This window comes from Arachis stenosperma, chromosome 10, assembly GCF_014773155.1.
Source record: "Arachis stenosperma cultivar V10309 chromosome 10, arast.V10309.gnm1.PFL2, whole genome shotgun sequence".
Taxonomy (NCBI): domain Eukaryota; kingdom Viridiplantae; phylum Streptophyta; class Magnoliopsida; order Fabales; family Fabaceae; genus Arachis; species Arachis stenosperma.
In genome coordinates this window covers 9,751,546-9,777,901 of record NC_080386.1, presented here as the reverse complement: position 1 = coordinate 9,777,901, position 26,356 = coordinate 9,751,546, and the positions used below count along the sequence as shown (strand labels likewise).

General features: G+C 34.4%; 1 non-coding gene and 1 pseudogene across 1 annotated transcript; both read left to right on the top strand.

The window, feature by feature from the left end:
* Window positions 1–330: 330 nt before the first annotated feature.
* LOC130956728 (zinc finger BED domain-containing protein RICESLEEPER 2-like) lies at window positions 331–7,933 on the top strand (annotated as a pseudogene).
* A 3,597-nt stretch (window positions 7,934–11,530) lies between these two features.
* LOC130959437 (small nucleolar RNA R71) lies at window positions 11,531–11,634 on the top strand. Its single transcript, XR_009078516.1, has one exon. It is a non-coding gene; the product is annotated as a small nucleolar RNA R71 (small nucleolar RNA).
* Window positions 11,635–26,356: the final 14,722 nt, after the last annotated feature.

The following is a 26,356-nucleotide window of genomic DNA, read 5'->3' as shown; positions in this document are numbered from 1 at the left end:
AATTTGTTATTTTTGACAATCTATTATTATTATCTTTGAGAATCTGTTATATTAAATTTTTTGTTGTACTTTTGTAGATTTCATATTTGTTCAATTGATTTTAACTTTTAATCTGAAGGTCAACAATGTCAGCTTCATATCCTGAGGTAATATTCTTATTTTGGAATATTTATGTTAGTAACAATTCAATATGTTGATTATTTGAAAAAATATTACAATAACATAAACTGATTTTGGTTATCACAGGATGTTCAAAGCAGTGACCCAGGATTTATTAGTGCTACTCCGTCCACTTTTGAATCAGTTCGATCTTCGGGATAGTCGGAGTCGATGTCGCTGCCACAGCCGCAGTCCCAGCCACAAACACAGACACAGACGCAGCCACCATCGCTGCCGCCGCTGCCGCCACGCAGTGATCAGAACAATGAAGGAACTAGATCTAAGAGGAGGAGGGGAAAAGCAAATGTTGCTGATGAGTCAACTAATCCTGGCCAGTCTGAGGAACCAGGTACAGGTAACACTAAAAAACCTGTTAGACCTAGATCTTGGACTTGGGAGCATTTTAAAAAAGATGAAAGTGGTCCTAAACCTAGAGCTATATGTAAGTGGTGTGGAGCATCTTATGCTGCTGATTCACATAAGAATGGTACTAGCAATCTTAAAAGTCACTTGTTGAGTCAGTGTAGAAAATTTCCAAAAGATTCACTTAATCCCACACAAAAAGCACTTGTTATGCAGCAACTTAAAAAAGAAGAAGGAAATGGGATGGGTAATTGTTTGACTGCAGTATCTTTTGATCCTGATGTATGTAGACAAGCTCTTGCTATAATGATAATTGTAGATGAGTTGCCTTTTAGATTTGTCGAAGGAGAGGGGTTTCGTTATTTCATGAGTGTTTTGCAGCCAAAACTCCATATTCCGGGCAGAATATCAGTTGCTAGGGATTGTTGGAACTTGTTCATGAATGAAAAACATAAGTTGAAGAGTGTCTTTATAAATTCAAATCAAAGTGTGTGTTTGACCACTGATTGTTGGACTTCTGTACAAAATCTAAACTATCTTTGCCTCACTGCACATTTTATTGATCAAGATTGGAAGTTGCAAAAGAGAATTCTTAACTTTTGTCTTATCAAGAATCATATAGGTGAAACAATTGGTAGAAAGATAGAAAAATGCCTTTTAAATTGGGGAATAAGTAGGGTCTTTAGCATCACAGTTGATAATGCTAGTTCAAATGATGTTGTCATTTGTTACTTGAAAGGTAGAATGGAGGATTGGAATTCACATCCTTTAAAAGGTGAACATTTGCATGTTAGGTGTTGTGCTCATATCTTGAACTTGGTGGTGAATGATGGTTTGAAGGATATGCATTCTTCAATTAGTAAAATTAGGAATGCTGTTAGATATGTTCGTGCTTCTCCTAGTCGCATGGATAGGTTCAAAAGTTGTATTAAAGAGGCTAGGATCCAAGACTGCTCTTGTGTGCAATTAGATGTCCCCACTAGGTGGAATTCCACTTACATAATGCTTGATAGTGCTTTAAAATTTCAAAAAGCCTTTAAGAGATTAAGTGAGAGAGATGCTGAGTTTGTAATGATGCAAGAGGGCATTCCAAAGACTGAAGATTGGGATAATGCAAGATGCTTTGTGAGGTTTTTGAAGATTTTTTCTGATGTAACAAAAAAAGTCTCGGGTTCCACATTTGTGACCTCTTCTTCATATTTTCATCACTTTTGTTCAATTCTTAGTTCTTTAAAGACTTAGGCTGATAGTAATGACATATTACTTAAGGGTATGGCTACAAAAATGAAGGCTAAGCATGATAAATATTGGGGTAACTTGAGGAACATGAATATGATGATTTTTGTTGCTGTGGTACTTGACCCTAGATATAAGATTAAGTTTGTTGAGTGGAGTTTTCAAAGGTTGTTTGAGAAAGAAGATGCTGATTTCTTATGTGGTAAGGTGAAGGAAGTATTCAATGGCTTGTTCAACAGCTATAGGGTTGCTCTCAATAGTAATCAAGCACACCAATCTGCACAACACAGCCAAGATGTGGATATGGATGATAGTGCCTTTGATGATGTTCGCTTTGCAGCAGCATTTGAAAATGATGTACAAGTAAGTGAGAGTGTCAACACAAATGAAGTGGATTTATATCTCATGGAGTCCTTGGAGAAACCAGTTGATCCAAGTAGTTTTGATATTTTAACTTGGTGGAAAGTGAGCTCTAACAATTACAAATATCCTGTTCTAAGTCAAATTGCGAGAGATATTCTAGCTATGCCGGTGTCAACGGTTGCTTCTGAATCCGCCTTTAGCACTGGAGGTAGAGTGCTTAATCAATATAAAAGCTCTCTTACCCCAAAAACTGTTGAAGCTTTGATTTGTGCACAAAATTGGTTTCGAGCCAATTCATTGCCAATTGACCTTGAGGAGTCTTTTGAAGAATTTGAAAAACTTGAGAAAGGTAATGTTCTTTATTATTATGTTTTATTCTATCTACATATATTGATTAACTTTACTACTTGATAATATGTTTAAGTTACTAATATTTATTTTATTATATTTTATTGTAGAACTTGAGCCAATTCCTCAACTAATAGATGAAGAAGACTCTGGTGATGAATCTGATTAGTGATCGGTGCTTCACTTCTCAGCTTGGAGTTTTTTATGTTGTTTTTATTAAGACTTTGTTATGTTATTTAATTTTATGTTGTTGAGACTTGTTTAGTTATTTTTATGTTGAAGAATTATTATTCAAGACTTGCTGTTGGATAATTGGATTGTTGGATATTTGGACAGGTTGCTTTATAATGTTTTATGGAATTTATGTTTTATTATTATGTTAGATTGTTGGACAGGTTATCAACTCTATAAATTAAGTTATTATTTTTTTTATTTAAAAAACCGCGGATCCAAACCGATCCAAACCGCTTGTAATCGGATCGGATCGGATTTCCAAAAAAAGATCATCCAATCCAAACCGCACCGCACATAAATTAAACGTTCGGATCGGATGACTTTTTCTCTTAAAACCGATCCAAACCGCACCGCGAACACCCCTAATTATAGGGAGCTCTTGGGCACTTTTTTTTCTGTTTTTTTAGCAAAAAAAAAAAAAACGGCCATCGGCACTTCTGCAACTTCTGGTACAAAAACCAGAGAGTTGTGCGCGCGTTGTGCCAGCATTGTGCTGGGAGCACAAGCTCATCCACGCGTAAGCGCGCTGTGCACGTGCGCGTGGATCGTCCCCGCTGCATCCACGCGTGAGCGCGCTGTGCGCGCGCGCGGATTTGCACCCTGCTTTTCTCCTTCCTCCTTTCTCCTTCTTTCCTCTTCTCTTCTTCTTTCTTTCTCATTTTTTTTCTTTTTCCTTCTTGAAAGATTTTTTTTCTTTTCTCTTTTAGTATAAATAAAAAAAAGAAAAAAAATTTTAATAATAAAAAAATATATATAATAATAATAAATAAATAAATAAATAAAATACTAAAAAAATATAAAAAAATTAAAAATATAAAAAAAATTTTTCTCTTCTTCCATTTTCTTTTGTCTATTACATTTGCATACTTTTATTCTTTGCATTTTAATTTTGTTTCTATAATTTGTTCTCATTTTATTTTCTAAATTTCTCATTTTAATAATGGTGTTGCATTCTCTCACTCAATTGTTAAGAATTTCTTGCATTTGTTTTGGTGCTTCATGACTTGTTACATTAATTGTAATATTTGTCAACACACAAGATTAGTGCTTTAGTCCTTCCTAATTCATTACCCTTTGTTTTTTCTTGTACCGCTTCATCATTGAGTTAGGATAGAATCAAATGCTTTCATTCGTATCACTAATCTTGTTTGTGTCAATTCTTATTTGATCTTGATGCTCAAAATATTTTTCATGCTTTAACTTTACTCTTGCATCAAGTATCATTGATATGCCATTAGCTTATATTGTTTTTTTTCACTTACATGTGTAGCTACCATGTAGTAGAGAACCATACCTTTATTTGGCATTAGCCCCCGCCTATGTTCTATTTGCTTTGATATCTTTGTTATAGGCTTAACTTTCTTTCTTTTTCTTTCCTTTTAGGTTGGCCACCAAGAAGGGAGAAAGCAAAAGCTATTAAATGGGGCAACAAACACGTCATCCGCACAACCATTTGAGGAGCTCATCAATTGTTGCAACCCGTCCACCCTGCTCTTCTTTGCATGCACCGAGGACGGTGCAATCTTCAAGTGTGGGGAGGTCGTCGACCGATCTCCATGGGTAACAATTTTCTTCTTCAACACCAATTACATTTGCATGATAGGCTGCATTTTAGTTAGAATTTATACATATTTTTACTACTTCTTTCTTATTAGGACTACTTGGTTAAAGTGATGAATTCTCTTCCGAGAAACTATTTTAGGGCACCCTACCAATTAAAACAAATTTTTGTTGAACTTGCTTGAAAGAATGTATTTTGGAACATGGTTTTTGAGCTAAGAACACAAGCTTGTGAGATTTGAGCCTAATGGTGTGGTTACATCTTATAACCACTTATTTTCCTTCTTGTGTGTAATTGTTCTCTTTCTATGATTGTAATATTTGATTTGTTTGAATCTATATGTCCCATTATTCCTTGTATTCATGCATTTATATGATTGAGGCCATCATTTTATTAGCTCACTTATCCAGATAGCCTTACCTTTTACTCTCCTTTGTTAGCCGATTTTGAGCCTACGCTTAACCCATTTGTTCTTATTTTAGCACATTACAAGCCTTAAAGCGGAAAACAATGAATGTCCTTTATTTGGATCTTTGATTGGCTTAGGCTAGTGAATGTGAGTGTCATCCAAGAGTGGAAAAACTTTGGGACATTGGTTGGGATAAAAGGGTGTTTGTGTTTTGTATTTTTATATTGGGAAATTGGTACATACTCATGTATTGATTAAATGTATAGACCTTATGCATTGATGTTCTTGTGTATAGTTTGAAAGAAAAAAGAAAAATGAAAAGAAAAAGAAATAAAAGTGAAAAAAAAAAGAAAAGAAAAGAAAAAAAATGTATATAGAAAAAGAAAGAAAAAAAAGAAAAACAATAAAAAGGGGACAAAATGCCCCAAGGTGAATCTCAAACAATAAAGAATCAATGCATATGGAATGTGAATCAAAAAGAAAATACATGAGTATGTGAAAAAGTGAGGAATGGGTAGTTAGATTAGTACTTAACTGTATAGGTCATTATATAGGTTAGGTGGGAAAGTTTAAGTTAATCAAAGATTCAAATCCTAAGTCCACTAGCCATATATGATCCTACCTTGATCCTAGCCCCATTACAACCTAAAGAAAAGACCTCATGATACATGTATGCATGCATTGAATAATTGTTGATTGTTAGATGAAAAACAAATTTTGGAAAGCATGATTAGGGGAGAATTGAGAGAATCGACCCGACACACTTGAGCGACTAGAGTGCAAACACTTCCGGTGAGGGTTCGATGCTCAATTCCTTGATTCCCGGCTTTCACGAGCGTTCTTCTTGCAAGTCTATTTGAACTTCAATTTTTATATTTGAATTGGTAGGATTCATGAATCGTTATATGATCTTGACCCTACTTGTGCATGTATGACTTGGAGGATTGATTTATTTTTAACCAAGTAGGTACAACCATTTTGCATCTAGTTGCATTCATGTAGATAGGATGCATATAGATAGGTTACATTGAATAAATGTTGATGCCCTTTGCTTTCTCTTGGCTTAAGCATGGGGACATGCTTGGTTTAAGTGTGGGGAGGTTGATAAACCCCATTTGTAGGGTTTATCTTGTATTGATTTTAGGGGATTTTATCACCTTTTACCCACATTTATTCAATGAAATAGCATGGTTTTGTATATTCTCCTTTAATTGTGCTTAAGAGTAAAAACATGCTTTTTAGGTCTTAAAATAGATAAATGTAATTCTCCTTGATTCCATTAGATGCCTTGATATGTTTGTTAAGTGATTTAAGGTTTAGAAGGCAAAGATTGGATCAAGGGGATGAAGAAAGAAGCATGAAAAGTTGGAGAACTCATGAAGAAATGAAAGAACCGGAAAGCTGTCAAGCCGACCTCTTTGCACTTAAACGACCATAACTTGAGCTACAGAGGTCCAAATGATGCGGTTCCAGTTGGGTTAGAAAGCTAACATCTGGGGCTTCGAAATGATATAAGATTTGCCATAGTTGCTATACGTATGGTGGCGCGCACGCGCATAGTATGCGCACGCGCCGTTGCTGCCACCTGGTTCACTTAAAGCAAAACGTGGCCAGCGATTTTAGAAGCCTTGTGGGCCCAATCCAACTCATTTCTGATTCTATTTAAGCCAAGGATTGAAGAGGAATCAAGATACTTTTCATACTTTAGAAGTTAGTTACCATTAGTCATAGTTTTAGTAGTTAGAGTTAGTTTCTAGAGAGAGAAGCTCTCACTTCTCTCTAGGATTAGGATTAGGATTAGTTCTTAGATCTAGGTTTTAATCTTTGCTTTCTTCTACTTCTACCTTTCAATTCTTTGTTGTTACATTCATCTTCCTCTATTCTTTTGTTGTAATTTCCTTTATGTTGTTCTTATGCTTTGTTGTGGATCTACTTTTGTTCCTCCTATTCTCTTTCAATTCAATTAGAGGTAATTCATAATAATTGTGTTCATTTGATTTGTTGTTGTTTAATTCCTTGCAATTGAGTAGTGTAGATTTACTTTTCTTGCAATTTTACTATGCTTTCCTTTTATGCCTTCCAAGTGTTTGATGAAATGCTTGGTTGGATTTTAGAGTAGAATTTATACTCTTGGCTTGGAAAGGTAACTTAGGACCTCTTGAGTTACTAATGTCCAAGTAATTGATGATTGGGATCCATTGACTCTAGTTCTCACTAATTGAATTAGTGGAAAGTTAGGACTTATGGACTAGGATTGATATAGCTCATTTGACTTTTCTTTACTACTAGTTAGAGGATGATTTAATGAGATTAATCCTTGCCAATTCTCATATTGTGGTTAGTGATTAGGATAGAGATCCTTGACCACCAACCCTTGCCAAGATCTTTTTAGGCCTTAGTTTACTTTCTTGTCATTTATCTTTCATGCTTCTTATCAAAACCCCAAAATAACTCACAACCAATAACAAGACACTTTATTGTAATTCCTAGGGAGAACGACCCGAGGTTTGAATACTTCGGTTTATAAATTTTAGGGGTTTGTACTAGTGACAAACAACTTTTTATATGAAAGGATTATTGATTGGTTTAGAAACTATACTTGCAACGAGAATTCATTTGTGAAATTCTATACCATCAAAAATCCAATCATCAAGCATCACATATTTTCTCAGTTCTCATCCTTTGAGTCAATTCCTACTACTCAGTCACTTTTGTTTACTAACCCCACTGTTGTTTTTTTTCCTAGTGATGATTTTACAGATTCTATCTCGAGTGACCTTCCACAGCCTCCTGTTCTTTTGCCTTCTCCATCTCCCGATGATTCCAGACCGGACGATGATCCTGCTCCTACTGCCATGCTTCCTCCTCCCACTCGTTCTTCTAGGGTAAGGAATCCACCTCCTCATCTTCTTAATTATCATTATTTTTTAACTATCCTTCATCAACATGAACCTAAGTCATTCAGAGAAGCCTCCACAAATCCAAATTGGCAACAAGCAATGCAGAAAGAAATACAGGCACTCGAAAAAGTACACACTTGGAATTTGGTTGATCCTCCTTCTGATGAGAAAGTTGTGGGCAGTAGATGGGTATACAAGATCAAGACTCGCTCTGATGGCTCTATTGACCATTATAATGCGTGCTTGGTTGCTCAAGCTTGTATGCAAGAGTATGGTATTGATTATGAAGAGACTTTTGCTCCTGTCGCTCGTCTTACGTCTGTTAGAGCTCTTCTTGCCATTGCCGCGGTTGAAAAATAGTCTCTCAGTCAGATTGATGTGAAGAATGCATTTCTTAATGGAGATTTAAAAAAAAGTATATATGAAACCACCTCCGAGATATTCTTGTCCTTCTAGTAAGGTTTGTCTCCTTCGCAAGGCACTTTATGGACTTAAGCAAGCTCCTCGTGAATGGTTTGACAAGTTCAGCACTACCATATGCAGTCTTGGTTTTACTTCTAGCCCTCATGAGAATCCCTCTTCATTCGTAAAAGCGAACGTGGAGTTGTTCTTCTACTATTGTATGTTGATGACATGATCATTACTGGAGATGTTGTTGATGGTATCTCTGATCTCAAGGCCTCACTTCACCGTACCTTTGAGATGAAAGATCTTGGTTCTCTTAGCTATTTTCTCGGTCTCGACGTCATCTCCACCGATAATGGCATCTATCTTTCTCAGACTAAGTATGCTTCAGATCTTCTTGCTTGCGCTGGGATTACAGATAGTCACATTGAGTCTACTCCTCTTGAGCCTAATGTTCGATTTACCCCTATGGATGGCACTGTTTTGGATAATCCGACTCTCTATCGACAGTTAGTTGGAGGTCTCGTCTACTTGACTGTCACCCGACCAGACATCGCCTATCCGGTTCATGTACTTAGCCAGTTCTTGTCAGCTCCTCGTACTACTCACTATGCGGCAGTTCTTTGCATTCTTCGCTATATCAAAGGCACTCTATTTCATGGCCTTTAATTTTCTGTCCATTCTTCTTTGTTTCTTTAGGCTTACTCCGATGCTGATTGGGCTGGTGTTCCCTAGGGGTGGCAACACTACCCGAACCCGCGGGTATCCACCCCGCCCCTATCTGTTTGGGGCGGGTAATTACCCGCACCCGCACTCGCACCGGGGCGGGTTTTAGCGTGATGGGTTCTTGGGCGGGACAGGACGGGGTCGGATTTAGGTTAAACCCGCCCCTACCCGCCCCGGTATATATAATAGATATATAAATATATATATTTTTAATATATAATATATGTAATATATATAAAATAATTAGTAAAATGATTAATAATATTGTATCATATTTAAATTTTTACTTTAATTTATGTTATGAATGTAAATAATGGTTATATAATTTTTAAAATTTTATTTTATTTTTTGGATTTAATAATTATTGGAGCGAGTAGGGGCAGGGCGGGTACCTGGTGGACGAAATTGTGACCCTCTTTGTATTTTCATGAGATTTATTTAATGGCTATTGGCTATGTGGACACAACTCCGTTCAACTTAACCAGCAAGTGTACTGGGTCATCCAAGTAATACCTTACGTGAGTAAGGGTCGATCCCACAGAGATTGTTGGTATAAAGCAAGCTATGGTCACCTTGTAAATCTCAGTTAGGCAGATTAAATTGATTCATGAAAGGTTCAAAAATTAATAATAAACAGAAAATAAAATAGGATAGAAATACTTATGTAAATCGATAGTGGGAATTTCAGATAGGCGTATGGAGATGCTGTGCTCCTCTTGTATTTCTACTTTCTTATTACATTCATCCAATCCTTCTTACTCCTTTCCATGGCAAGCTGTATGTAGGGCATCACCATCGTCAATGGCTACTTTTCATCCTCTCGGGAAAATGGTCCTATGCGCTGTCACTGCATGGTTAATCATCTGGAGGCATCACCCTTGTCGATGGCTACATCCCATCCTCTCAGTGAAAATGGTCCAAATGCTCTGTCACAGCACGGCTAATCATCTGTCGGTTCTCAATGAGGTTGGAATAGAATCCCTTTAATTTTTTTTTTTTGTGACTCCACATGATCATGTACCTAATAAAACATAAAATAACAATAAAATAAAAATTAGATAAATAAAATTGGGTTGCCTCCCAACAAGCGCTTCTTTAATGTCAATAGCTTGACAGTGGGCTCTCATGGAGCCACAAAGGTGATCAGGTCAATGTTGTATAGTCCCAACACCAAACTTAGAGTTTGGATATGGGGTCTTAACACCAAACTTAGTGTTTGGTTGTGGCCTCCCAACATCAAACTTAAAGTTTGACTGTGGGGGCTCTTCTTGACTCTGAACTGAGAGAAGCTCTTCATGCTTACTCTCTTTTGTCACAAAGGGATGGCCATGTGCCTTAAACACAAGGTAGTCCCCATTCAATTGAAGGACTAATTCACCTCTGTTGACATCTATCACAGCTCTTGCTGTGGCTAGGAAAGGTCTTCCAAGGATGATGCATTCATCCTCTTCCTTCCTAGTGTCTAAGATTATGAAATCAGCAGGGATGTAAAGGCCTTCAACTTTTACTAACACGTCCTCTACTATTCCATAAGCTTGTCTCAATGACTTGTCTGCCAGTTGTAATGAGAACAAGGCAGGTTGTACCTCAATGATCCCCAGCTTCTCCATTACAGAGAGTGGCATAAGATTTATCTCTGACCCTAGATCACATAGAGCTTTTTCAAAGGTCATGGTGCCTATGGTACAAGGTATTAAGAACTTGCCAGGATCTTGTCTCTTTTGAGGTAAAATTTGCTGAATCCAGGTATCTAGTTCATTAATGAGCAAGGGAGGTTCACTTTCCCAAGTTTCATTACCAAATAACTTGGCATTCAGCTTCATGATGGCTCCTAAATATTGAGCAACTTGCTCTCCAGTCACATCTTCATCCTCTTCAGAGGAAGAATAGTCTTCAGAGCTCATGAATGGCAGAAGGAGATCTAATGGAATCTCTATAGTCTCTATATGAGCCTCAGATTCCTTTGGATCCTTAATAGGAAACTCCTTCTTGCTTGAGGGACGTCCCAAGAGGTCTTTCTCACTAGGATTTTCGTCCTCCTCCTCCCTTGTGCATTCGGCCATGTTGATTACATCAATGGCCTTGCACTCTCCTTTTGGATTCTCTTCTGTATTGCTTGGGAGAATACTGGGAGGGGTTTCAATGACTTTCTTACTCAGCTGGCCCACTTGTGCCTCCAGATTTCTGATGGAGGATCTTGTTTCACTCATGAAACTGAAAGTGACTTTTGACAGATCAGAGACTAGATTGGCTAAATTGGAAGTGCTTTGTTTAGAATTCTCTGTCTGTTGCTGAGAAGATGATGGAAAAGGCTTGCTATTGCTCAGCCTATTGCGTCCACCATTGTTAAAGCCTTGTTGAGGCTTTTATTGATCCTTCCATGAGAAATTTGGATGATTTCTCCATGATGAATTATAGGTGTTTCCATAAGGTTCACCCATGTAATTGACCTCTGCCATTGCAGGGTTCTCAGGATCATAAGCTTCTTCAGAAGCTGCCTCTTTAGTACTGTTGGATACATTTTGCCATCCATTCAGACTTTGAGAGATCATGTTGACTTGCTGAGTCAACACTTTGTTCTGAGCCAATATGGCATTCAGAGCATCAATCTCAAGAATTCCCTTCCTTTGAGGCGTCCCATTATTAATGAAATTCCTCTCAGAAGTGTACATGAATTGGTTATTTGCAACCATGTCAATAAGCTCTTGAGCTTCTGCAGGTGTTTTCTTTAGGTGAATGGATCCACCTGCAGAATGGTCCAATGACATTTTCGAAAATTCAGATAGACCATAATAGAATATATCTAATATGGTCCATTCTGAAAATATGTCAGATGGACACCTTTTGGTCAGCTACTTGTATCTTTCCCAAGCTTCATAGAGGGATTCACCATCTTTTTGTTTGAAGGTTTGAACATCCACTCTGAGCTTGCTCAACTTTTGAGGAAGAAAGAATTTATCCAAGAAAGCCGTGACCAGCTTATCCCAGGAGTCCAGGCTATCCTTAGGTTATGAATCCAACCATATTCTAGCTATGTCTCTTACAGCAAAAGGGAAAAGCATGAGCCTGTAGACTTCAGGATCTACTCCATTCATCTTAACAGTCTCACAAATCTGCAAGAACTCAGTTAAAAACTGGTAAGGATCTTCAAATGGAAGTCCATAAAACTTGCAGTTCTGTTGCATTAAAGCAACTAGTTGAGGCTTAAGCTCAAAATTATTGGCTCCAATGGCAGGAATGGAGATGCTTCTTCCATCAAATTCGGACGTTGGTTTTGTGAAGTCACCAAGCATTCTCCTTGCATTATTGTTGTTGGGTTCGGCTGCCATCTCTTTCTCTTGTTCGAAAATTTCTGAAAGGTTATTTCTGGATTGTTGTAATTTAGCTTCTCTTAGTTTCCTCTTCAGAGTCCTTTCAGGTTCAGGATCAATTTCAACAAGAGTGCCTTTTTCCTTATTCCTGCTCATATGAAAGAGAAGAAAACAAGAAAAGAAGAGGAATCCTCTATGTCACAGTATAGAGATTCCTTTATGTTAGTTGAAAAAGAAAGGGGAGGAAGAGTGAAGAAGAATGAATAGTCTGTATAAAGAGTAAGGATAGGGGAGGTGATAAGAGATGAAGAGAAGTGTTAGTAAATAAATAATTAAATAAAATAAGAAAAGAGAGGGAGAATTTCAAAAATAATTTTGAAAAAGAGGTTAGTATTTTCGAAAATTAAAGATGAGAAATAAGATAAACTTTAAATTAAAACTAATTAATTAAAAAGAATTTTGAAAAAGAGATGAGATATTTTCGAAAATTAGAGAGGGATAGGTAGTTAGTTGGTTTTGAAAAAGATAAGAAACAACAAAAAGTCAAATAGTTAGTTGAAAAAGATATTAAAATCAAATTTGAAAAGATAAGAAGATAAGATAAGATAAGATATTTTGAAATCAAATTTTGAAAAAGATAAAAAAATTTTTAAAAAAAGTAAGATAAAAGATAAGATTTTTAAGAAAGAGATATTTTGAAAAAGATTTAATTTTTAAAACTAAAATTAATTACTTAACTAACAAATAACTACAAGATAAGATTCTAGAATTTAAAGATTGAACCTTTCTTAATAAGAAAGTAACAAACTTCAAATTTTTTAATCAATCACATTAATTGTTAGCATGTTTTCGAAAATATGATATAAAAGATAAGAAAAGGATTTTGAAAAATAATTTTAAAAAAAATTTTCAAAAATTAATAAGAAAAAAGGAAAAGATTTAATTTTTGAAAAAGTTTTGGAAAGATAAGATTTTTAAAATTGAAAATTTGACTTGACTTGTAAGAAACAACTAATTTTTAAAATTTTTGACTAAGTCAACTCAAATTTTCGAAAATTAGGAGATAAAAAAGGAAAAGATATTTTTTTTATTTTTGAAATTTTTTTATGATGAGAGAGAAAAACACAAAAATGACCCAAAACATGAAAATTTTGGATCAAAACACAAGATGCATGCAAGAACACTATGAATGTCAAGATGAACACCAAGAACACTTTGAAGATCATGATGAACATCAAGAACATAATTTTGAAAAATTTTTTATTCAAAGAAAACATGCAAGACACCAAACTTAGAAATCTTTAATGCATGGACTCTAACAAACGAAAGATGCACATGAAAAACAACAAACAACACAAAACAAGAAAACATCAAGATCAAACAAGAAGACTTACCAAGAACAACTTGAAGATAATGAAGAACACTATGAATGCATGGAATTTTCGAAAATAATGCAAGAAAAATTTTTAAAGCATGCAATTGACACCAAACTTAAAAATTGACTCAAGACTCAAACAAGAAACACAAAATATTTTTAGTTTTTATGATTTTCTAATTTTTTTGTATTTTTATTAATGTTTTCGAAAATAAAGTTTGGAAAAACGAAAAAGAAAAGAAAAATTTTGAAAAAGTTTTTGAAAAGAAAATTACCTAATCTGAGCAACAAGATGAACCGTCAGTTGTCCAAACTCGAACAATCCCCGGCAACGGCGCCAAAAACTTGGTGGACGAAATTGTGACCCTCTTTGTATTTGCATGAGATTTATTTAATGGCTATTGGCTATGTATGGACACAACTCCGTTCAACTTAACCAGCAAGTGTACTGGGTCATCCAAGTAATACCTTACGTGAGTAAGGGTCGATCCCACAGAGATTGTTGGTATGAAGCAAGCTATGGTCACCTTGTAAATCTCAGTTAGGCAGATTAAATTGATTCATGATAGGTTCAAAAATTAATAATAAACAGAAAATAAAATAGGATAGAAATACTTATGTAAATCGATAGTGGGAATTTCAGATAGGCGTTTGGAGATGCTGTGCTCCTCTTGTATTTCTACTTTCTTATTACATTCATCCAATCCTTCTTACTCCTTTCCATGGCAAGCTGTATGTAGGGCATCACCGTCGTCAATGGCTACTTTTCATCCTCTCGGGAAAATGGTCCTATGCGCTGTCACTGCATGGCTAATCGTCTGGAGGCATCACCCTTGTCAATGGCTACATCCCATCCTCTCAGTGAAAATGGTCCAAATGCTCTGTCACAGCACGGCTAATCATCTGTCGGTTCTCAATGAGGTTGGAATAGAATCCCTTGATTCTTTTGCGTCTGTCACTAACGCCCAGCCTTCAGGAGTTTGAAGCTCGTCACGGTCATTTAATCCCGGAATCCTACTCGGAATACCACAGACAAGGTTAGACTTTCCGGATTCCCGGAATCCTACTTGGAATATCACAGACAAGGTTAGACTTTCCGGATTCCCATGAACTCCGCCATCTATCTAGCTTATACCACGAAGATTCTGTTGGGGAATCTAAGAGATATGCGCCCGGCCTAAGGTAGAACGGAAGTGGTTGTCAGTCACGCGCGTTCATAGGTGAGAATGATGATGAGTGTCACGGATCATCACATTCATCAAGTTGAAGTGCAACGTATATCTTGGAATAAGAATAAAAGAGAATTGAATAGAAAATAATAGTAATTGTATTGAAACTTGAGGTACAGCGGAGCTTCACACCCTTAATCTATGGTGTGTAGAAACTTCACCGTTGAAAATACATAAGTGAAAGGTTCAGGCATGGCCGAATGGCCAGCCCCCCCATGGTCTAAGGACTATGCGCCCCCAGATGTTCCTTAGATCTAAAGTGATCAAAAGATGCCTATTACACTAGTAAAAAGTTCTATTTATAATAAACTAACTACTAGGGTTTATATGAGTAAGTAATTGATGCATAAATCCACTTCCGGGGCCCACTTGGTGTATGCTTGGGCTGAGCTTGATCTATCCACGAGCTGAGGCTTCTCTTGGAGTTGAACGCCGAGTTATAGCGTGTTTTTGGCGTTCAACTCCGGGTTATGACGTGTTTCTGGCGTTTAACTCCAGACAGCAGCATGTACTTGGCGTTGAGCGCCACTTTACGTCGTCAATTCCCGAATAAAGTATGGACTATTATATATTGCTGGAAAGCTCTGAATGTCTACTTTTCAACGCCGTTGAGAGCGCGCCATTTGGAGTTCTGTAGCTCTGGAAAATCCATTTCGAGTGCAGGGAGGTCAGAATCCAATAGCATCAGCAGTCCTTTTGTCAGCCTTTTTCAGAGTTTTGCTCAAGTCCCTCAATTTCAGCCAGAAATTACCTGAAATCACAGAAAAATACACAAACTCATAGTAAAGTCTAGAAATGTGAATTTAACATAAAAACTAATGAAAACATCCCTAAAAGTAGCTTGAACTTACTAAAAACTACCTAAAAACAATGCCAAAAAGCGTATAAATTATCCGCTCATCAGTACCCACAGGGGTGGGTTAGGGTTTAACATTTTACTACCCGTAGGTAGAAGCGGGCGGGTTCGATGCGGGTTTTTGTTGAGCGGAGCGGGGTCGGGTAGAGCAAAAACCTGCCCCTACCCGCCCCGTTGCCACCCCTAGTGTTCCCACTAATCATCGTTCTACTACCGGTTACTATTTATTTCTTGGCGACGCTCTCATTTCTTAGCGTGCTAAGAAATAAACGTTTATTGCTCGCTCAAGCACAGAAGCTTAATACCGTGCCCTCGCTGATACCACTGCTGAGGTTATCTCGGTTCGTTGGCTTTTCAAAGATCTGGGTGCTCCTCAATCGTCTCCTACTGATGTTTTTTGTGATAACCGCAGTGCTATTCAGATTGCACATAATGATGTGTTTCATGAACGAACCAAACACATTGAAATTGATTGTCACTTTATTTGGCAACGTATCCTTATTGATGATGTTCGTCTCATTGCTGTTGGAACACTGGATCAGATTGCTGATATCTTCACGAAAACTCATCACCCGACTCGTTTTCAGACTTTGTTATCCAAACTCAAGCTGGTATCCTTAGCTCCCACTTGAGTTTAAAGGGGGATGTTAGAGAATCATTAGAATCACTTTAGATTAATTAGTATCATTTATATTTATATAACATATCTGTATATTAATTGTAGGATTCTATGTCTTTATTACTTTAATTCTAATGATCCTAATTGATCCTAATTATATTCTAACAGATGTGTCGTTGAAAATAAAAATGTATGGTACTTGAATACTTTTTTTAGTAGTCATATGAATGATAGAAAATATTTTTTTAATTAGATGAGTCAATTAAATCATTAGTAAAATTTAGAGATAGTACACAAATTTTTAATAAATTAAAAAGGTGAATACTAATTAAATTAATGATAGTTTTCGTAATTATATTTTTTATATTTTTTATGCTCGTAAACTTAATTATAATTTACTGAATATGAGGAAGTTATCCAATAAAGAATACAAAATAATAAGGGCAATTTACATTATTAAATTGTTACACCCTCAATATTATGTAAATGCATTGTTTCAAAATCCAATACGCAAATACATTATTTTACAACTCTATATAAACCGCTACTGGTAGTAGCGGTTTACAGATGTGCATAAACCGCTATAACCAGCCGCGGATTATGTGTGTGCGTGTGTGAGGGTAAACCGCTGCTGGCAGCAGCGGTTTACGTGTGTGCGTGTGTGAGTGTAAACCGCTATAGGCTATAGCGGTTTACGTGTAGTGTGCCTATATAGTCAATGCATATATATAGTTTCGTCTCCTTATATTGTAATTAAAATATAAATGTTATACCAAATAATTTTATTGAAAATTAAATAAACAAAAGTCACATGTATATATTTTTCAAAAAATAATGTAAATTGTACTATCTTCTAAGAATTAATGGAGGTCATGTATAATTCAGTTAGAGAATAAATTACACCAAAAACAAGAACAAAAAATACTGCTTTAATATATTATGTGTATAATACACCTATATATCTCCCTATTTTTATGTACTCACGTATCTTTTTATTTTGTATATGTTTGATTAAAAATATTATTTATATATTAAAATAAATTATATAGACGTATGTATCATGGTCGATTTTATGTACTCGCTGTAACATCTTAATTAGACTTTTCTTGTTAAATATCAGAATTTTTTGTTTGTCTGTTTTTTTTCCTTAAAAACAAACATGACTTCTATGTTTTAACTCTTGTTCACTGGAAATAACTAAGTGTAGTTTTTACGTTCTGGTCAATTATTAAATTGAAAAATAATTTAAAAAAATATTATTATTTTGTTAATTTGCCATTCGATTTTATTTGTAATAAAAAAATCAAGAATAATTATCAGAATTTTTGTATTTTTTTAATAGCCATGTTTTATAAATAAATAATTTTTTGTACTATTATTTTTAGTATTCCTTTATAAGTTTTGATTTTTTTAATCAATTTTTCATTTATTTTGTTTGTTCATAGTAATATGTTTTTTTAGATTTTTTTTATATTCTCTAATGCATATTGTTATATTTTTGTAACGGAATTTTTAGTACTCATTATTCATATAAAATTTTTAATTATTTCTATTAATACATATTCTTTTGTATGGAACTTAGTTAATTTTTATTTAATTTTGTATAATTTGACTATATAGGCACACATAAACCGCTATAGCCTATAGCGGTTTACACTCACACACGCATACACGTAAACCGTTGCTGCCAGCAGCGATTTACCCTCACACACGCACACACATAATCCGCGGCTGGTTATAGCGGTTTATGCACACCTATAAACCGCTACTGATAGTAGCGGTTTATATAGAATTGTAAAACAATGTATTTGCGTATTGGATTTTGAAACAATGCATTTGCGTAATATTGAGGATGAAACAATTTAATAACGTAAATTGTCCAAATAATAACTTAATTACAATTGTATTGTGTTTGACAATTAAAGAAGAATCATAGATAAGACAGAGATAATCTCAAATAAAATATTTTCATTAAAAATTGATGTGTTCACATTTTTAGTCTTTTTTTATATATATTTTTTATATTTTTATAAAATTAATTACAGTTTTTTTCATCTAAACCAATTGATTTAAGGTCTTTTCTATTGCCAATATGTTTGCTAAGTACTTTTAAAAAAAATATATAAGTAAAAAGAAGAAAACCAAAAAATAAAAAAAAGCACCATCCAAGATATAGGAGCTGGCGTGCAACGCCTAACTATTGGGGTACAACACCCCCAAGAAGTAAAGGCTGGTATGTAACGCCAGGAGTAGCGTATAACGCATTCGAAGACACCAAAGAAGTAGCGTGTAACACTAAAGAATGGCATGTAACGCCATAAATCCGTGAAATAAATTGGCGTTGCACACCACCTCGAAGAGCTAAACAAATTGGCGTGCAACGTAGAGAGTGGCGTGTAACGCCTTCAACAAAGAAGAAGAGCTGGCATGCAACATCTTTGAAGCCCACAATAAATTGGCCTGCCAAGTGCAATACCAATCAAGACCCACTCTCGAGAGATGTAATTTCTGTCAAGATTAAGGAAGATTCTGTTAAGATAGGATTTTATTTTAATTAGAATTTGAATTATTATTATTATTATTATTATTATTATTATTATTATTCCTAAAAGTTAAAATAAGATTTAGTTTTAAATTTGTATTTTAGGTAAAAGTAGGATATAGATAAGTGAACATAGTTCACAGAAAAAAAGGTCAATTGAATCAAATCCTTTCAGCATAGTTTTCATCTTTTGTTTTCATCTTTTTTCATGGGTAACTAATTTCTTTTTGTTAAGGGTTAGGAGTTTTGTATACTTTTCATGGATTATTAATCTAAGTATTTTATTTTATTTTAAAGTATGCATTGATCTATTTTTAAGATTGAGTTTTCGTTCTTCATTTTTTAAAGGTTAGAAGTATTGAAAAATATTCTAATTCTATTTTTAATTCTATTATTGCTTTGAAAAATTTAATATCGAAATTAGTTTGAAAACTCTTTCACATGACTTTTTAAATTGAATAGAAATAATATTTTATAGAGTGTGCAAAATTTTCATTCTCATAATTCTCAACTATTTAGGACTAGTTTTAAATATGTGACATATAATTTGAACTAGAACTACTTTTTTATTATTATTTGAAATTAAATCAGAATTGTGCTAAACATTTTTTCTTAATTGGTTGACCAAGAAATTGGCGATTAGTTAATTAAAGAGAAAGTAAATTGCCAAGAAATTAGAATTCAATTATATATGTTTTTTCGTGAAAAGATCTTTACATGCATTAAAATATATAATCACATGGATTAATCTTTTTGGAAACTAAACATCTCCAAAGTCCTTAACATTCTCAATTACTACTGATGGTCATCCGTGATTAAGAGAAGGTGTGGTTGAATCTTGGTCACCATTTTTTCAAACTCGTGACTTGAGCTTTTCTTGAATGAAACTTAGGAGATATTTTATTTTTTATCTCCTATCACTTATGAGATAAAATAGAAAAACTTGTGATAGTTCAGAAGACGAATTATTTTTGTCTCTCAAGTTGAGTAGAGCTAGAAACAAAGAAGAGAAGAGAGATTTGCATCATAATGTATTCTGGTTCGACTACTTAGTGCAATGTAGTCTCCATCACAACTATAATGGAATTTCACTATAATTTTCACAAAATTACAGACACCAATTTTTTTCCTATGATCTACCCCATCCTATCTAGAACAAATCCAGATTCTAACTCAATCTGAATTTGACTAAGACTCAACCTAACTTTCAATAGCCAAGTGTTAACCCAACTTGCAAAGAAATTCCTACAAGATCATGATACAAAACAGAATGGTGTACAAAAAAAATCTGAGACATCTTATGACTTTTTTTTCAAGTTTATCTCACTGCCTTTTACCTCTCATTGAATTTTTCTTACAAACCTCACCATGTTTACCTTTTTCAATGAGACTCAGACAGACTAAATCGAGAAAAAGAAAATACTAAATGAACACCATGAAGGAGAAGGACACAAAACAGCTTAGGTAGTTATGAGAACTGAACTCAGTGTTTTATTCTTTCTCTCTTGCCTTCAACTCTTGGTTGTTCACCCTTATTATAGAAGAGTGAACCTTCCAAGGTTGAAACAAGTCCAAACCTGAATCTGTCTTCTTCTCCATCCTCAAAGCTTACATCGGCTTTATTAGTGATGAAAGAGAAGTTCGAATCTTTTGCATGCAACTTTCCTAATCTCTCTCATCCTTTTTCTTCAAGTTCCTTCAATCTTGACTGTTTGTGATTTCTTTGGCCCCAAATTTTGATTTGGATTGTGGATGATCTTCTGAACAAGTTTGACCTCACTTTCTCCATGATTTCTTGATCCGTGCTTGAGGTTTGACATATTTCTTTAAGGTGAGTTGGTGTAGGTCAAATGAGAAAATCACTTTTTGAAGATGCTCTGACTGGATGCAATCTTTCCTTTCGTTGTAGCTCAAAAACTTGCTTAAACTTGGTAACAAGCTTTTTGTTCTTCACTGAACTCTAGCACCAGACTTTCTTAATCTTTCTTTCTTCTTTGATCAAAGAATGACGTGATAGATGAGAAAGATAGAGGAGAGAGAAGAGAGAGTTTGGCTTTCGATGGAAGCTACAAGAAATTTAATTGAGTTCAAGTTTCTGAAGGTGGTGCCTTGGAGGCTTTTCCAAATGAGCTTGGTTCTTTGTTTGGGCTTGTTTGAATTCAATTGTTTTACTCAAAGTCCCCCTTTGTTTCGGATGAAAAACATTTGTGGTGGAGGTATTTGCCAATTGATCTTTGATTGTGTATTTTGGGTCATTTATCTTTTTTTTTTCTCTCATTGGATTTTAGTTATAATGGACCAAGATGTGTGTGGACTTGATAATTTATTTCTTGGGCCATGTTTATTGACTTAATATTCCTGCATACAACCAAACAAATTACACAAACAATTAATAATCATCTAATAATGTTTGTTCATCACATTAATCAAAGATTAGTTTTTCAAACTCAACAACTACTTTCTCCCAATCAATTATATATTCATCACTATCTCCACAAACATCTAGCAATCAAGATTCATTCAAAATCCAGAACTATTCAAAGATCCCAGTAAGACAGAGTTTCAACCTTCAATAATTCAGGTTTAATTGATTTAATTAGCGATTCAATCTGATTTTTACTTGCTCAATCCCTTAATCTTTGTGAAAATTATATCCACTTATCGTGATATTACTTGATATAATTTGGTACACTTGCCAATATCCGAACGCATTCAATTTTCGCTCATAAAAAAATTCAACATGTGAACTTTTATTGCATGAACTATACCCAATGATAGTTGACACATGTGGTTTAGACATTTTCAATTTTTCTAGCTTCAATTACTTGTCAAGAAAAGTTCTAACTTATGATTTTCCAATGGCCCATATTTCAAATTGTGCCTATAAAATTTGTCAAACGGATAAAAAGCATGGAGATCTATTCTCTATTGAAAAGTCATAGAAAGCTAAAAGATTAATTGAAATTATACATTCAGATAGATCTCTATTTTGTTGAAGTTTTAGGTAATAGTCGTTATAAGTGTTTTATTACTTTTGTTGATAATTTTAGTAAAAATATTTGGGTGTATTTTCTAAAACAAAACTCAAAAGCATGTGATGCTTTCAAAGATATTCAAGGAGTTTGTTAAAAGAACAAAGTGGGTGCAAAACCAAGATTCTAAGAATATATAATGGGACAAAATAGGTTTATTTGGGTGAGCTTCTAAAAAAAAGTTTTTTTTGAATTATCTTTTTTCAAAGGGTAAAATATGTTTTTTGTCCCTAACGTTTTCAAAATTTTTTAAAATTACCCTTAATATTTAATTTGTTTCCATGTTATCCTTAACGTTTTCGATAAATTTCAATTTTATCCTTATCGTTAATTTTTTTATAGTCAACATATAATCAATATTTTTCTTTCCAATTTTAGCCCTCTTATAACCACCACCATCATCATTATTAACATTTTTTTCTTCCACTCCATCTACCAGCCACCATTGCCATCCCACTCTCACCATTAGCTCTTCACCACCCAGCACCTATTGCACCACTAGCACTGTATCACTGCACCCTCCCCCCTCACCTCAAACTACCACCAGATCACTAACTAGGGGTAGAAAACGGACCTAAATTTGTCAGACCGACCTGTGTAACCCCCTAAAAAAGTGGGCCAGATTAGAAAATTGGGACCGCCAAAGAGCAAAAGCCTGCCTAAGCCGCACCGCTTAAACCATAGGCTTTGGTGGCACGGGGCGGTCTTTCTTGCCGGGCTTAGTTTTTTTGGCAAGGAAATATTTTTGTAATTTTTTTGCCAAACTCCAACTTCCCCCAACCTAACTTACAAGAGTATGAAGATGAAAATTGAGTGTTTTGGATTATGTTTATTTTGCTTTGGAGACAATATTTATAATTATATTTTGGATGAAAATTTGGTTATAATTATGTTTATTAGATATTTATAATTACAAAGACTTTAATGTTTGTGAATATAAAAAATATGATTTATTTATGTCTTTAGAAATTATAAATTTATTAATATGGTTGTGAAATTATATATATTATTTAATAGTTAATAATTAAAAAAAGAGGAATTTTGGCAGGTTTAGCCCGCCAGCCCGCAGTTAGGCGGGGCGGGGTGGAATTTTAGGACTACCTCACTAAGTAGGGTAGGACGGGCTTCTGGCGGGGAGGGGAGGGCTTCCCCGCTTGCCACCCCTATCACCAACCACCAAGCCACACTACTGCAACTACCATTAAATTGTCCATCATTTACATCATCAACAATAGCCACCATTCCTTCCCATCAAACTGCCATTGTCTCTTTCTCTTTCTCTCTCTCTTTCACCGAAGCCTTTGTCCCTTTTTCTCTTACCGCCACATTCCACAACCTTGTGCTCACACCATCACAAATTCAATCCTAACTCCATTTAAAATCATATCATTAACAACAACAAAAATAACATACAATAGAGAATAATAAAAAATCAATAGAAGAAGAAATTAAAATTAAAATAAAAAATGGTTAAATCTAAAAAGGAAGGAGGGAGAGCGATGATGGCACAACAGTGTCAATGAAGGATTGTGGTACAGTGACGAGGTGTGATTTTGTTAATGTTGATGATGATAATGATGAAATGGTGCATCGGAGGAGGCATGGAAGTGGGGAGATACGGTGGTACAAAGATAGAGGGATCAGGTAGTAGTAGTAGTGAAAGTGACGGTGTAGTATGGTGGTGCGATGATGCAACACTGGAGTGGGCTGGGTTTTGGTGTGGTGGTTGATGTGTGAGCATCTTTCTTCTCTTTTCCTAGTAAATTTGCACTTAAATTGTTGATTTTAATCAAGAATTAAATATCTTTTAGTCACTATGGATGCTACTTTGAGTCTTGTGCAATTTTGCTTATTTTAGGTAGCATTCAACTGGATTTGATGGAGTTTCTGTAGTACAAAGATTAAAGGAGAAAACCAGCGAGGAGCGACGTGCACGCGTACCTGACGCGTATGCGTGATTTAGAGCTTTCCATGGCGACGCGTGCGCGTGACTGACGCGTACGCGTGATTTAAAGATTTGCTCAGCAACGCGAACGCGTGACTGACGCGTACGCGTGATATGCGCACGTGCAGAAAATGCTGGGGGCAATTTTTGGGCTGTTTTTGACCAAGTTTTCAACCCAGAAAACACAGATCAGAGGCTGCAGAGTGATAAAATCAAGTGGTCCCCATCCATCAATTGAAGACTTGTGGATTGCTATAATTAATTCTGATTTAAATTCAAATTTGATTTTAAAATTAGAAAAAGATATTACTTTAATTTTAGAAAATAGATTTTTAATTAATTAGGATTAGTTATAAAAAGGGGATTCCATTAGGGAATTCTGGACTTTCAATTCCACATCATTCCGCACTTTAACCTGAATCCTTATTTTCACTCTTTTCCATGAGCAACCAAACCTCCATTGTTAAGGTTAGGAGCTCTGTCTATTGTATGGATTGATACTATTATTTTTCTATTTTAATTCATGTTTTGATTTATTTTTCACGAAGTGTTTTCGTTCTTTATTTTATGAATTTGGGTGGAACGGAAGTATGACCCATATTCTAATTGAGTTCTTGTATAACTTGAAAAAGCTCTTTACTTAAACAACAGCTTGAAAATAATTTCTTCTAAATTCTAATTGTTTATATTTAACAAGATACGTGATATATAATCCCCTTATATTTGGATAATTAGGATTTTTGTGGCATATAAACTGGAATTTGATCATGTAACTTCTAATTGGAATTAATTGACCAAGAAATTGGCAGTTAATGAATTTTAGAGGAGACTAGGAAGGTCTAAGGAATTAGGGTCTAGTCAAATATAGTTTGCCATGAATTAAATCTTACATGATTAAAATAGTTAATAAGAAAAGTCAGTCCAGAAAATAGATAACTCTAAAACCTTAACTGTTTCTCCAATATTTTATTCCCAACTTATTCACCTGTGTGTCTTCAAACTCTTAATTTACTATTTAATGCTTTTTGAATTCTCAAACACTCTTTTCTGCTTGCCTAACTAAGCCAGTCACTCAATCACTGTTGTTTGATCCATCAATCCTCATGAGATCGATCCTCACTCACCTGAGGTATTACTTGGTAAGACTCGGTACACTTGCCGGTTAGTTTGTGGTTGTAAATTACCGCACCAGTGGTTCAGTGGTGGTGGGTTTAATCATTATGTTAGAAAGGTGCAAAGAGAGGGTGGAGTATGATAATGAAAAAATATGAGAAGTAAGTGATACATGATAGAGGGGTAAAATTAGAAAGAAAAATGTTGATTATATGTTGACTATTAAAAAATTGACAGTAAGGATAAAATTGAAACTTATTGAAAAATTATGAATAACATTAAAATAAATTAAACGTTAAGGGTATTTTTAAAACTTTTTAAAAGCGCTAAGGAAAAAAAGTATACTTTACCTTTTTTCAAGAGATCTTATAGAAAAGTAAAAAATAATTTTAAGTTTGGATATCTCGTGAAAAAGATCTTTTATTTATTAATTATGTTTGGGTATAACCATATAAAAGTACTTTTTTGTTTATTTATTACATGAAATTTTTTTTTTAAAAAATCTTTAAAAAAAATATAAATTGTAGCTTCTTAAAAAAGATGTTTTTTATTTTTCTAATTTTTTTTATTTTTACTACTAAAAATTTACTAAACACGTTAAAAATAATAAAATAATATCTTTTTTCATTAAAAAGATCTTTTTTACCAACTTAATGTAATTTAAACAAGCACAATATCTTGTTTCCTCAAGTTGTTTTAAGCAACAGAAAATTTAACATCAACTAACAACTAATAGATATACTCCTCAACACAATTGAATTGCTTAAAGAAAGAAAAAAAATCATAATAAATATGGTCCTATGCATACGCAGGTTAAGACAAATGCCTAAAGAATTTTAGGTGGAAGCAATTGCAATTACAATACACATTTTGAACAGGTGTCCAATAAAGAGTGTTCATCATAAAACTCCAGAAAAAGTTTGGAGTGGAAAACTGCCCTTAATTCATTATTTCAAATATTTTAGATTTATTGTTTATGCTTACGTACTAGACCAATTAGGAAAAAAATAAATAACAAGGTGAAAAGTGTATTTTTATTAGTTATAATATGATTAAAAAAATACAAGCTGTCAATCCAGAATCAAAGAATGTGATTAACAGTAAAAATGTTGTGTTTATGAGAAAGACATATAAGACTTGAATGCAAAGATAAAAAAGCAATCAATTGTAATTCCAAATAGTTATGATGGAGAAAAAAACAACCAAACAGTATCGATCGACCAAAATTATCTAGAAAATCTCAAAGAGAGTGGAGACTACATGCTATATTGACAGATTAAGTCGTCAACAATGATAATGATCCATTCGATGAAGAAATAATCAATTTGCTCTATTTTCATACTGCAAACTAAAGAATTTTGAAGAAGCGTCAAAAGATAATAATTTGAAGAACGCAATAGATGATGAGAGTCATGTCATTGAATATAATGACATATGGCAGTTAACAGATCTACCCACAAATAAAAAGTCAATTGGAGTAAAGTTGGTTAATGAGACAAAAAATAAATCTAACGGACAAATTGATCATTTTAAGACAATATTAGTTGCTAAGGAATACAAGTAAAAATTAGGTATTGATTTTTTTGAGGTATTTGCTTCTATTACTTGATTAGATACTATTTATATGACT